The 12,636-nt window shown below is 46.1% G+C and overlaps 1 long non-coding RNA gene across 1 annotated transcript in view; it reads left to right on the top strand.

The window, feature by feature from the left end:
* The window catches only part of LOC107983833 (uncharacterized), a 195,574-nt gene extending 184,554 nt beyond the window's left edge, over positions 1 to 11,020 (top strand). The window contains exon 5 of the long non-coding RNA XR_010006618.1: positions 10,042 to 11,020. This is a non-coding gene — a long non-coding RNA (uncharacterized LOC107983833). The remainder of the gene's footprint in view (positions 1 to 10,041) is intronic.
* Positions 11,021 to 12,636: the final 1,616 nt, after the last annotated feature.

Below are 12,636 nucleotides of genomic sequence, written 5' to 3'. Positions count from 1 at the left end.
CACTTCAGATCAGGGCTCGGTAACAAATTCCTGGTGAAACGCGGGAACATCTGGCACCCGGGGGGCGTGTGAGAACAGTCTGGCTTGTAAGATTACAGGTTCAAGGATCGTGGGGTAGGGGAACGATTGTGTTCCCGGGGCACCTGCGGATTCCACGAACGCCAGCCATTCAGCCTTGGTGTAGGGAAACTCTTGAAAGGACGAGTTGCATCCGGCCGGTGGGTGAGTCGTTACTCCATTAACTGTCAGGTACTGGGCAGGGGCTGAGCCAAGGATGGGTGTTTGTTCAGCACATCTAGGGTGTCCCACCCCAGTAGACATCCCCAGGGATTCTCCATTGGGCAAGATCCTGGCCAATTGGGGTGGGCTTTGCATCGAAAAACATGGTGCAGGCCAGGTTGGGCTAACTCAGAGCACATAAGTGGCCCCTTGTGGCCCTTGAAGGGGGAACAGCTTGCCCCCCCCCCCCCCCCCCGCTCGAGTCGCCGAATTCGGAGTGTTGACCTAAGGTGACTCGCCATGGGGAGGGCAGGTGGTTCCAGCTTGCTTATGCTGCGATGTTCATGGCCTTAAGCCAGAGGGAGAGTGGAAGGGGAGAGGGGGTCCAAGTCTTCCCATGCAGGGACGTGGGCTCCAAACCTACCCTCCTCAGAAGCTCCTCTCTAGACCTACTTCCCCTTACCCCCTCCTCCAGAGGATTTTCTGGACACATTTGCTTGCCCTCTCCCCCAATCCCTATCCCTACTTTTTCTCCTCACCCTGAGTCCTACACTGATCCAGGACTCCCAAATTGGCCTTCCAAGGGAACCCTTACTTCAGGGATCCCCCCCCCCCCCAAGAAATTCCCCTCCAGAGAGTTCAGCCCAGTCTAACGTGAAGGAGGGCTCCCAGCCCCCTCCCCTCTCACCCCGAAACACACCTGATCCAAAACACTGTTCCTCTTCTCAAGTCACACTCTCTCAGCCCCCATCCCAGCCGTTCCTTTGAAGCCTGATGCCCCCCCCCCCCAAATTGTATCTGCCCCTGCCACTCAACTCCTGCCACATTCTGAGTTTTCCTCAGATGGGAAGAATCGCCCCACCATCCCCCTCCTTCTCTTGCCCCCACCAGGCTCTCTCTCTCTCTCTCTCTCTCTCTCTCTCTCTCTCTCTCTCTCTGCGCTCATTCCTCTCTTGGAGAGAGAGGAGAAGGAGGGGCCGCGGGGAGATTGTGCAAAGAGGACACTTTTTTCCTCTTCCTGTTTTTGGAGGGGCAAAGGGGGGAGAAGATTCAGTCCTGAAGCCTGCCACCAAGATCTATAGTTCTCCAAGGATTGCTTCCTTCTTTCAAATCAAATCTTCTCCAACTTGATATTCTGCCTTGCCTACCCTCAAATTGTACCCTTTTTTTCTTTTCTCTCTCTCTCTCTTCCCCGGCCTGAGTGAAAATCTCTCTCTCTCCCTCAAATCTCAAATCCATTTCTCCTCTCCTTCCTCTCTTCTCACCTTTTAAAATCCCTTATTTCCCTTTGTTGCCATTTTCTAGACACTATCCCTAAGATTTTACCTCAGTGTTGTCTTATATTTCCTTTGGTCCTTACAAAAGGGGGGAGGGGGGCCATTCCTTTAGCCGCTTCTGTTTCTTAACTTCCCCTTTTCTTTCTCTCCCATCTGGGAAGCATGGCAAAGGATTTGGGTGGGGGAGGGGGACTCCCAGAAAAGTGTTGGTTAAATTTTGTGTTTATGTAATGTGTGGGCTGTAAACTCTTCTCTACTCATCCCTTTGCCTTAAAAGCCACCAGTGATATATAGTTTTCTGGGAAGGAGGGCTGGAATGGACTAGCTTAGTGCTATGCTCTCTCTCTCTCCCTTTTCTTCTGTGCCATCTCACCTCCCTATTTTCAAAGGTTCAAGCCCTAATATTTTGTGAGACCCCCCCCCAGAGAAAACCTGCTGCTTCTGTGGTTTTAACTTTTTCTTGTCTCTCTCTCCTCAAGCCTCCCTTATCTTAGAGAGAAAAGGGGGGGGGATGGAAGAATTGATGTATTTTTCTATATGTGAGTTTTTTTCTCTCTCTCTCTCTCTCTTCCACTTCATGTTTTCCTAGGCCAAAATGCACTTCAACATTCTCCTTTTTCAAAGCTCCCCCCCCCCTTCCTTCCCAGCATCCCCATTTCTCCTTATAAACATTCAGTCAAAATCCTGGTTTACTTTTATAGTAAAGGCACTCTTTCACTCTCCACAGTTCCCCAACAATCTCCTTTCTTCCTTTCGGGTCCTTCTCCCTCCCTTTCCCTGAGTGCATGCGTGTGAATGTTTTGAAAATCCCTCTAACTGCCTTTAATTATGAGGGGGGGGGCAGTACAGAGTCCAGGGGACCTTCCAGGCACAGCTGAAGAGATCCAGAGGACCGGACCCAACCACCTGACTGAGGACATCAGACCAGACTGCAAGACCCATAATCCATACCTGCCACCATGAACAGTTCTAAGACCTGGGTAGGGGCTCTCGGAGTGCGCTGTTGATTTCATGCAGCAGCTAGAACCCAGAGGCCATTGGAGATGGTCCTGTGAGGGTAAGCCCGGACCCCCAGTCACCCAGAAGAGACAGCCCCACCTGTGGCTGATCTGAGACCCCCACGGGGGAAGCAACACCATCTGCCCTGGCAAAGGGCTACTGAGTGCAGGTCTGCCTTTGACGCTGCCAAGGAGGCCCTCATGACATCACCAGGGGACAGAATTGGCCGCCATGGCAGAAGATGTCCCAGAAGAAATGAACAGGATTCTACCAGTGACCACCATGAGGGAAGGATGTTCCACTTTCACCAGAGCTGTGCCAAAGAAGGACCCCAGGACTGCTGGAGCCCTCACAAGGTATGAGTGACTTCCCTGACTAACCCCACCACGGGAGGGAGGGGGGGCTTATAATCTGTCCTTAGTTTCCCTAGGCACTCTCTCCTTTCCGTCTCCTCTGTTGGAGTGCTGGACCTGCCTGCAGTCACCAGGAGGCGCCGTGCTGTGAGGCGCAGAAGCTGTGCCCAGTTGCCCCCAGCTGCCAACTACAAAGGGGGGCCCAAGCTGCAGCCAAGAAAAGGCAGCCAAATGGGAGTACTGCATCACAGCCTCCATCATCCCCAGCCCTCACCACCTCCACCTTCATGCTCCATTTCCCATGACTCCAGACCAAGGGACATCTGTTTCAACACCATGGGATCACCCACCACTGACTGAACCTCAGCTTTCACCTCTTCAAGCTCCTGCCCTCCAACAAAAAGGCACAATCTGATCTACCAAGGCAGAGGCCCTGCATGCAGTAAAATGTCGGGGCTTTGGGAAATGTTCATAGCCATTTCCAAGCCCCGAAGGGGGGAAAATGTGATCGAGGTGACCTCCCCTCCAGGACTTTGTAAAAGATAGTTCAAAAATCAAGACTTTATGTTCTATATTCCATATATTTATAGTAGAAGGTGATTGAGACTTTTTACTGGAGTTTACTGTGGATTATCCCTGCATTCTGAGGCAAGAGATAACAACTTCATGAATTGTAAAATCATGCTGCTAAAACTCCACTTCTATGAATTTCCATATTGGGTTCCCCAGATGTTATGAACTTCGTTCTTATCAGATATTTTCAATTGTTTATATCATTCATGATTCCCCTTTATGCAATGTAACTCACTTTTATGGATTCTCCTTTATTTCCTTGAAATCTATCTATCTGCCTATATGTATTTGTACTCTTTGGGATCCCCGGAAAATATGTATTCTTCCCAGCAGGGTTTATGTTCCAACTTTATTTTAATTTTCATTCTATCCCATATAATTGTCAAATCATGAAATCAAATGGGAAATATTATGACCCCAACGTGAACTCTAGCCCTATGACCCAGACCTCCCTTCCCAAAAACAAAAGGATAATCTGCCACCGTTTAATCCAATCTCATTCCGATCGCATGGACAATATAGGGTTTGAGTCACCAAAATTCCTAAAGGTGACTCGCCCCCAAGGCAAACATTGTCATATCCCAGGCCAGGACGCCTCAGGAAGGCACCCCTGTGGAGCCCGTCAATGACGGCTCATCACCACCCTTCTTTACTTCCCGTCTGACACCCCAAAGGCATATCTAAGATCTGTGAACGTGACAGGACCCGGACATCCTTGATGGGTGCCATTAATTCCTTTAGAAATCGGCTGGGCCAGAATTAATCTGATATTTCCTGTCCTGTCACCTCATTGTTTCAATAGCTCCCGCCTCCTCCTCTCTGATTGGCCCGGGTGGGGACAAAAAGTGGCTCCCCATTGGGCCAGCAGAGCAAGGCGGGAAACGAAAGCCCGCCTCGTTCAACCTCCCAGCCTATCCGCGATCAGATGGGCGGGGAAGCGGGGCGGGAAATTCAAAGGGCTGTCAGACCGAAACATTGTATAAATATGGCTTTATTTGAAACATATGTTACGCTAGTAGATTGAATGATCGCTATTAGCGTCCTTTTCAGCTGAATTGCTCAATAAAGACTCCTTGGCGGATTTTCCTTCATCTTTGGCGGACCTTCTTCATTTCAGGCTTCAGGTTGTATTGCGGCTTATATTCTCCTTTTGGCTTCGCCAAGGTCCGTTCCCTCAGGACCGGGTCGGGTCTCTCCTAAAGGGCCCGATCCCCTAAAGTGCGGTCGACAACACCCTTTGCAGGAAGAGAGGGCGCCTGCATTTCTCTCCTTACCCAGGACTCATCGGGTGGAATGGGGCCCTTCCTCCCACGCATCTCCATTTCCGTGATCGCCTCGGAGGAGGAGGCCTCTTTCGTTGGAGGACTAGAGAAGGAGGAGAGAAAACAGCCAAACATTAGTATCAGAACCCTGTGAAGCTATTTAGAAGAGACAAAATTTGCAAAACAACAAAAAGCCATAGAAAAGCTGGTAAACAGAGTGTTTTTTAAGCTTCATAAATAGTACAAAGTATAGTCCCACATCATTGGGAGTTTCAACTCTTTTTAACTTAAACAATATTACAATAACTGAATTGGTCCAAAAGATGTAATTCATAAAACCAGAAAAGAGATCTTATTCAAACATGCTGCTCCAAATATATGCTTAGCTGATGTTTTAAAAAAGCACAAGAGAAAATGAAGCCATCCAGAGATGTTCAAATGTTTTATGTATCAGAAAAACTTTGCAACCAGAATGTTTCTCGAATTTTGTACAAGTCTCATTTCAATCCCCTGTCTTCTAAATAATGTACTAAGTTTGGAAATTCCAATTAGTTCAAAACAAGGCAGCAAGACTAGTTATAGGAACATCTAGGAGCGATTCTGCTGCTTGCCTACCTCTTTTGGAAAGCCTACCCACTGTCTTTTAACTATGGCTTTTACATCATATTCTGTGTTTTGTATTGTAATATGTACATGTTTTAAAATATGCTTTTCTGGTTGCATTTAACTAAGTTTTCTTATGTGGTTTTATACGTGTATTTAACTAGACTTTGTTTTGCCTTGGGCCAAATGGAGAGGCGGGCAATCAATAAAGATTATGATTATGATTGTTTTTGTTGTTGTTATTCGGAATCTGTGTGTCCACAGGATGATTTGTAGCAGGTCTAATTTTTCAGTCGGGGGCTTGTCTGGGATAGTGGTGTACCCCAGCCGCAGGCTGGCCAGATTCTAGATGAAGATGAAGGGGATTCTGGGTTTGGGATTCAAGATCAGCAGTCTGAGGCTGAAGTCAGCTCAGACATGCAGTTTCGGTTTGAGCAGGATGAACTGCTGATTTCAGGAGAAACAGCTAACGGTTAGGCTGACATTCTTCTTCCCTTGAGAAATAATGAGGGAGAGACTTCAGCCTTGGAAAATAATGAGGGTGACAGTTTAGCTCCTGACCAGGTGCAAGATAACGGTAGCACAAGCAATGAGTTATCCAGAGAGGACCGTTTGTCTTGGATGGGTTCCCAGGTCCGTAGAAGTGAGCGTTTAGCGCGCAAACGGGAGTCTAGCTGTGGGAAGAGAAATGCATTCCTGAGTTGTTATTAAAGTATGCTTTCACAGACTATTCTTTGTCAGTGCAATTCATCGCTTCATCTGTGTGGATGTTTTACCTTGCCAGCGTTCTTGGATCCTTGGCCCTTGTTCTTTGGACTCTATGGACTAATTCTTTGCCTTATGGATTATTGTTCTTGCCATGCTCTTTGAACCTATGGACCTAGCCCTTTTGGATTATTAGACATTTATGTACTTTGTGAATCTCTTGGACCTATTGACTCTTTCACTACAACTTTGAATTACCTTTTGGTTGCTTGCTTGATTTATATTCTGCTTGCTTAATAAAAACCTCAAAAGACTACCTGTGTGTCTGACTGGGTATCTATAGCAAGGTGAACTTAGCCTGAGGTGCAACAGATATAACAAACGCAGGCAGACAGATCAGCCCAAACCTGCTTTCTTCGAATGTTTACTTGTGCATACTGGGAATAACAACAACAACAATTATTTTATTTATAACCTGTCTCCATCTCTCCCAGGGGACTTGGAGTGGTTCAACAGGGACAAATGCAAGATACTCCACTTAGGCAGAAAAAATGAAATGCAAAGATACAGAATGGGGGCTGCCTGGCTCGACAGTAGTACGTGTGAAAAGATCTTGGGTCCTTGTGGACAACAAGTTAAATATGAGCCTACAATGTGATGCGGCAGCAAAAATACCCAATAGGAATATAGTGTCTAGATCCAAGGAAGTCATGCTTCCCCTCTATTCTGCTTTGGTCAGACCACACCTTTGAATACTGTGTCCAGTTCTGGGCACTGCAATTGAAGGGAGATGTTGACAAGCTGGAAAGTGTCCAGAGGAGGGTGATTAAAATGACCAAGGGTCTGGAGAATAAGCCCTATGAGGAGCGGCTTAAAAAGCTGGTCATGTTTAGCCTGCAGAAGAAAAGGCTGAGAGGAAACATGTTGCCATGTACAAATACGTGAAGGGAAGTCATAGGGAGGAGGGAGCAAGCTTGTTTTCTGCTGCCCTGGAGACTAGGATGCGGAACAATGGCTTCAAACTGCAGGAAAGGAGATTCCACCTGAACATCAGGAAGAACTTCTTCGCTGTGAGAGCTGTTCGGCACTGGAACTCTCTGCCCCGGAGTGTGGTTGAGGCTCCTTCTTTGGAGGCTTTTAAGCATAGGCTGGATGGCCATCTGTCGGGGGTGCTTTGAATGTCATTTTCCTGCTACTTGGCAGGGGGTTGGACTAGATGGCCTGTGAGATCTCTTCCAACTCTATGATTCTATGACATGGGGATAAAGTCCAAAAATCAAACAGATAAAAGCTACAATAACAACATATATAATTATATAATTAAATCAATGAACAATAAAATAAACATTCATAAGGTACACCAGTAGATATCAGAACGAAAATGGTGGAACTATTAAAGATTGCCAGGGAAGGCAGGCATGTGCAAAAACGCAGGGTAATAAAATTAAGAATAGGAATAAAGTGATAATAAAGGAGATTAGGGTAGTAAACAATTAAGACTGGGTGGTGATAAGAACTGACTTAATATTCAAAAGCAGGTTGGAACATCCAAGTCTTCAAATTTCGATGCCATGGCATACCCATGTCTTCAAAATTGGGTATGCCATGATTTGGGTGTTTCTTCTGGCCATCTTCATGGAAGTGGTGTTTGGGGGGATTTCCTGAGTGTACTAAGCATTAAATTGTGGGCTCCAGATTAAGAAAGGTGTGAGAGTGCATAGGAAACACTGCCAAAACAGGTCCATGGGATGGATGTACCAGTTGTGGGAGGAAGGTCAGCTGCTCACCTAGACTGGCATGCAGCAATGTTGCTTTGTGGAAATATCTGACAAGAAGTGGCCTAGTTACACAGCTGCTGGAAAAGGAATTAAAATCTGCCTCAACTGGATCTCTGACCCTGGAGGCCATTGGAAGATTCAGAGTCGACGCATGGAAAAAGCATTCAAAACAATAGAAGACTTGGGTCTGTGGGAAAACATTGCCTACTTGTAGGAAAGCAATTTAGCCTCTGTTCTTGAGGGACATTTCTTCCCTGGGAGTCCACCCTGAAGCCACCTTTCCTGAAGTCCCATTCCTATTTCTGTGATCCTAAGCCATTGATCATTGTTTCCCCATCCTTGTCACCCTGACTCTGTGGGACCCTCCTCCTGCTGCTTCTATAGCTGTGCCTCCTTTCCCTCAGCCTTCGCTGCCACTTGGCAAGCTTCACAGGGTCCAACTTTCACCCTTTCCTGAAGTTATGCTTCTGCCTGCTGCAGCAGAGATTATCCAAACATTAGATGTTTCCACCCTTTTGACACACGGTTTGACTGTTGTGAGCGCCATGGATGATGACAAACTTTTTGATATTGCACCGAATGAGAGAGACATGCAATCTTATGACACTGATGTTAGGATTTGCCACGTATCATGGCATATTTGTGGGGTCCCTGCGGGGGGTCTGGAGAACCAAAATGTATGTGTATATACACTCTTGTAAAAATCCCAATAAATGTAATACAAATTAGGTTTCTACAACTCTATATCAAAGTAATTCTCTTCAAACTATATTGCATATAACAAAATTGTTTTCAGGGTATCTTAAACAAAGATACAATATCCATGTCATAATCTCACAAAATATACTATATCAGGAGTAAATAACAGACATAACGAGACAACCAAGTCCATATTATTCCTGGAGTCGCGTAGCATCTTGGGCCAATTTAAATTGTAGTAAAGATATTCAGTGTCCAAGATAAGTTTCTATATTCAAAGGAATTCTTCGTTTGCTTCGCAACGCCAAGAACTAGTACACAACAAGGTCTCCCGGGTTGTTCCCCTTGTTTCGTTATCACTTCCTCGGGTGTTGTGTCTGTTTTAATCTTATTGTGCTTAGTACGCTAGATAAAGGAGTAAAAATAACATACACAATAGATATATGAAACTCCCATATTAACATTACTAAGGAAAATGTTTTTTAAAAGAAAATGGTAAAAAAACACGCTTCTCTACTTACATTCTTATTAGTAGCTCTGGCTCTGTTTTAAGTGGAGTTCTATAACGAGCAAATGAAAGATTTCCAGGATGCCTCTTAAGTAAAGTTACATGTTACAGAAAACAGGTGTATTCAATTCTATCGTTTAGCCCCTGAGGAATTAATGTTTGTAGTTTGAAAATCCAAAAGGATTCTCTTTGTAGAAGAAGTTTTTTCACATCTGCATTTGGTCTGGGCAGTACTTTTTCTAAAGCACAAAATTTAAAGCTATGATACGCATGGGCTTTTTCATTAAAATGTAAATACAGTGAAGAGTCAGTGGATCCATTCCTTATGCGTGAACGATGTTTGTTTATCCTAGTTTTAAGGGGTCTGGTGGTTATTCCAATATATAACAGTAAACAAGGGCATTGTATTAGGTAAACAACATTATCAGTAGAACGTGTTGTCAAATGTTGCAATGTGATATTAATTTTAAGTGTTGGATGGGAGTCGGCCTGGAGAACCAGTCATTCCACGCCCCACATTGCCCAACATACCTCTGAGCCATTTCGGGGGGGGGGGGGGGGAAGCGTCGCCACCTGACTCCCCCCCCCCCCCATTGGCAGCGTATCTCTAGGCCCTTCCCTCCCCCCACCTCCCTCGCTGCCCAGGCTTACTGTCCCCTTTTGCTATGGGCCCGGAAGAAGTAATTGTGTGTTGTGTAATGGGCTCCGTGGAAAGAGGGCCCTGTAAACAGCGTATGATGGGCAAATTGCCCCATCCAATGAGGTTGATGGCCTCCCTGGTGATGCAGTCTCCCTACCAGAACTCATCCTCATTGAGTGAGCCTCTTACTTTGGAACTGGGCTTTTGGGGTCAAGGAAGGAAAGGGACATTAAGATGCTATAACTCAAGGTTGAGGCTCTAGAATGAATTTGAGTGAGACAAGAAGGAAAATGCTGTTAAGGTAAAAACACCACTACGAAAAACCTCTGAGAAACAAAGGAACGGGTTCCCTAAAAGAGTGTGAGTGTGTGTGTTCCCATTCATCAGAAATGAGAGTGTGAGGAAAGCTGTCTTGTCGTACGTAGGCATGCACAGTGGAGCTGCTGACTCAGATCGACTTGGGAGACTCCTGAACTTCATCTGTCTTCTTACTTTGAAAGAAAGATGAGTATCTTCATTTCTCTGTCTTCATTTCTCTGTCTGCCTCTGACCCTCGGGTGTGTGCCTTTTTCAAGTAGAGGCCTTTTTATTTTATGCCATTTTATTTTTGTTCTCTTTTTTTCTTTGATATTGGGGTTTTGGGGTTTTTTTCTTGTGGTTTTCTGTGTGAGAAAGAGATGTCTTCCATTTGACAGAGGAAAACAGAATCATGGATTCATAGATTTGGTCATCCATTCCAAACCTCTTCTCCAGCCATGTGTAGAGATACACAATTAAAGCACTCCTGAAAGATGGTCAAACATCTTCCCTTTTTTGCCTTTCTCAAATGTTTTATTAAGTTTCAGAAAAATACATACATTATCCAAAAGGAGATAGAGAAAAATACACACTTAAAGGTTTCTCCCCCTTCAGTAGGACATATTTCCTAATATGTAGACATGCCTTTTGTGCCCAGAGAGATGCCATGGTGGGAGGTTTCAGGAAAGGCTTGAGCAATCCTGAAAAAGAAAACGGGTTCCCTTAGAACTGAAAGACCAGATTCCACTAATTGCAGTGATGCAAAAGGAGGCTTTTAAGCAGAGGCTGGATGGCCATCTGTCAGGGCTGTTTTAAATGCGATTTTTCTGTTTTTGGCAGGGAGTTTGTTGTCGACCGCACTTTGGGGGATCGGGCCCTTAAGGAGAGACCCGACCCGGTCCTGAGGGAACGGACCTTGGCGAAGCCAAAGGGAGAATATAAGCCGCAATACAACCTGAAGCCTGAAATGAAGAAGGTCCGCCAAGGGTGAAGGAAAAATCCGCCAAGGAGTCTTTATTGAGCAATTCAGCTGAAAAGGACGCCAATAGCGATCATTCAATCTACTAGCGTAACATATGTTTCAAATAAAGCCATATTTATACAATGTTTCGGTCTGACAGCCCTTTGAATTTCCCGCCCCGCTTCCCCGCCCATCTGATCGCGGATAGGCTGGGAGGTTGAACGAGGCGGGCTTTCGTTTCCCGCCTTGCTCTGCTGGCCCAATGGGGAGCCGCTTTTTGTCCCCACCCGGGCCAATCAGAGAGGAGGAGGCGGGAGCTATTAAAACAATGAGGTGACCGGATAGATTAATCCTGACCCGGCCGATTTCTAAAGGAATTAATGGCACCCATCAAGGGTGTCCGGGGTCCTGTCACGTTCACAGATTTTAGATATGCCTTGGGGTGTCAGACGGGAAGTGGTGATGGGTGGTGATGAGCCGTCATTGACGGCCCCACAGGGTGCCTTCCTGCGGCGTCCTGGCCTGGGATATGACAATGTTTGCCTTGGGGGCGAGTCACCTTTAGGAATTTTGGTGACTCAAACCCTATATTGTCCATGCGATCGGAATGAGATTGGATTAAACTGTGGCAGATTATCCTTTTGTTTTTGGGAAGGGAGGTCTGGGTCATAGGGCTAGAGTTCACGTTGGGCTCATAATATTTCCCATTTGATTTCATGATTTGACAATTATATGGGATAGAATGAAAATTAAAATAAAGTTGGAACATAAACCCAGCTGGGAAAAATACATATTTTCCGGGGATCCCAAAGAGTATAAATACATATAGGCAGATAGGTAGATTTCAAGGAGGAAAGGGAGAATCCATAGAGGGGGGGGGGTTACATTGCCCAAAGGGGAACCATGGATGATATAATCAATTGAAAACATTTGATAAGAACGAGGTTTACAACATCTGGGGAACCCAATATGGAAAGTCATAGAAGTGGAGTTTTAGCAGCATGATTTTACAATTCATGAAGTTGTTATCTCTTGCCTCAGAATGCAGGGATAATCCACAGTAAACTCCAGTAAAAAGTCTCAATCACCTTCTACTATAAATATATGGAATATAGAACATAAAGTCTTGATTTTTGAACTATCTTTTACAAAGTCCTGGAGGGGAGGTCACCTCGATCACATTTTCCCCCCTTCGGGGCTTGGAAATGGCTATGAACATTTCCCAAAGCCCCGACATTTCACTGCATGCAGGGCCTCTGCCTTGGTAGATCAGATTGTGCCTTTTTGTTGGAGGGCAGGAGCTTGAAGAGGTGAAAGCTGAGGTTCAGTCAGTGGTGGGTGATCCCATGGTGTTGAAGCAGATGTCCCTTGGTCTGGAGTCATGGGAAATGGAGCATGAAGGTGGAGGTGGTGAGGGCTGGGGATGATGGAGGCTGTGATGCAGTACTCCCATTTGGCTGCCTTTTCTTGGCTGCAGCTTGGGCCCCCCTTTGTAGTTGGCAGCTGGGGGCAACTGGGCACAGCTTCTGCGCCTCACAGCACGGCGCCTCCTGGTGACTGCAGGCATGTCCAGCACTCCAACAGAGGAGACGGAAAGGAGAGAGTGCCTAGGGAAACTAAGGACAGATTATAAGCCCCCCTCCCTCCCGTGGTGGGGTTAGTCAGGGAAGTCACTCATACCTTGTGAGGGCTCCAGCAGTCCTGGGGTCCTTCTTTGGCACAGCTCTGGTGAAGGCGGAACATCCTTCCCTCACGGTGGTCA

Source organism: Anolis carolinensis, chromosome 5 (genome assembly GCF_035594765.1).
Source record: "Anolis carolinensis isolate JA03-04 chromosome 5, rAnoCar3.1.pri, whole genome shotgun sequence".
Lineage (NCBI taxonomy): Eukaryota > Metazoa > Chordata > Lepidosauria > Squamata > Dactyloidae > Anolis > Anolis carolinensis.
The sequence above is the reverse complement of the archived record's forward strand: the minus strand, read 5'-3'. Positions and strand labels throughout refer to the sequence as shown.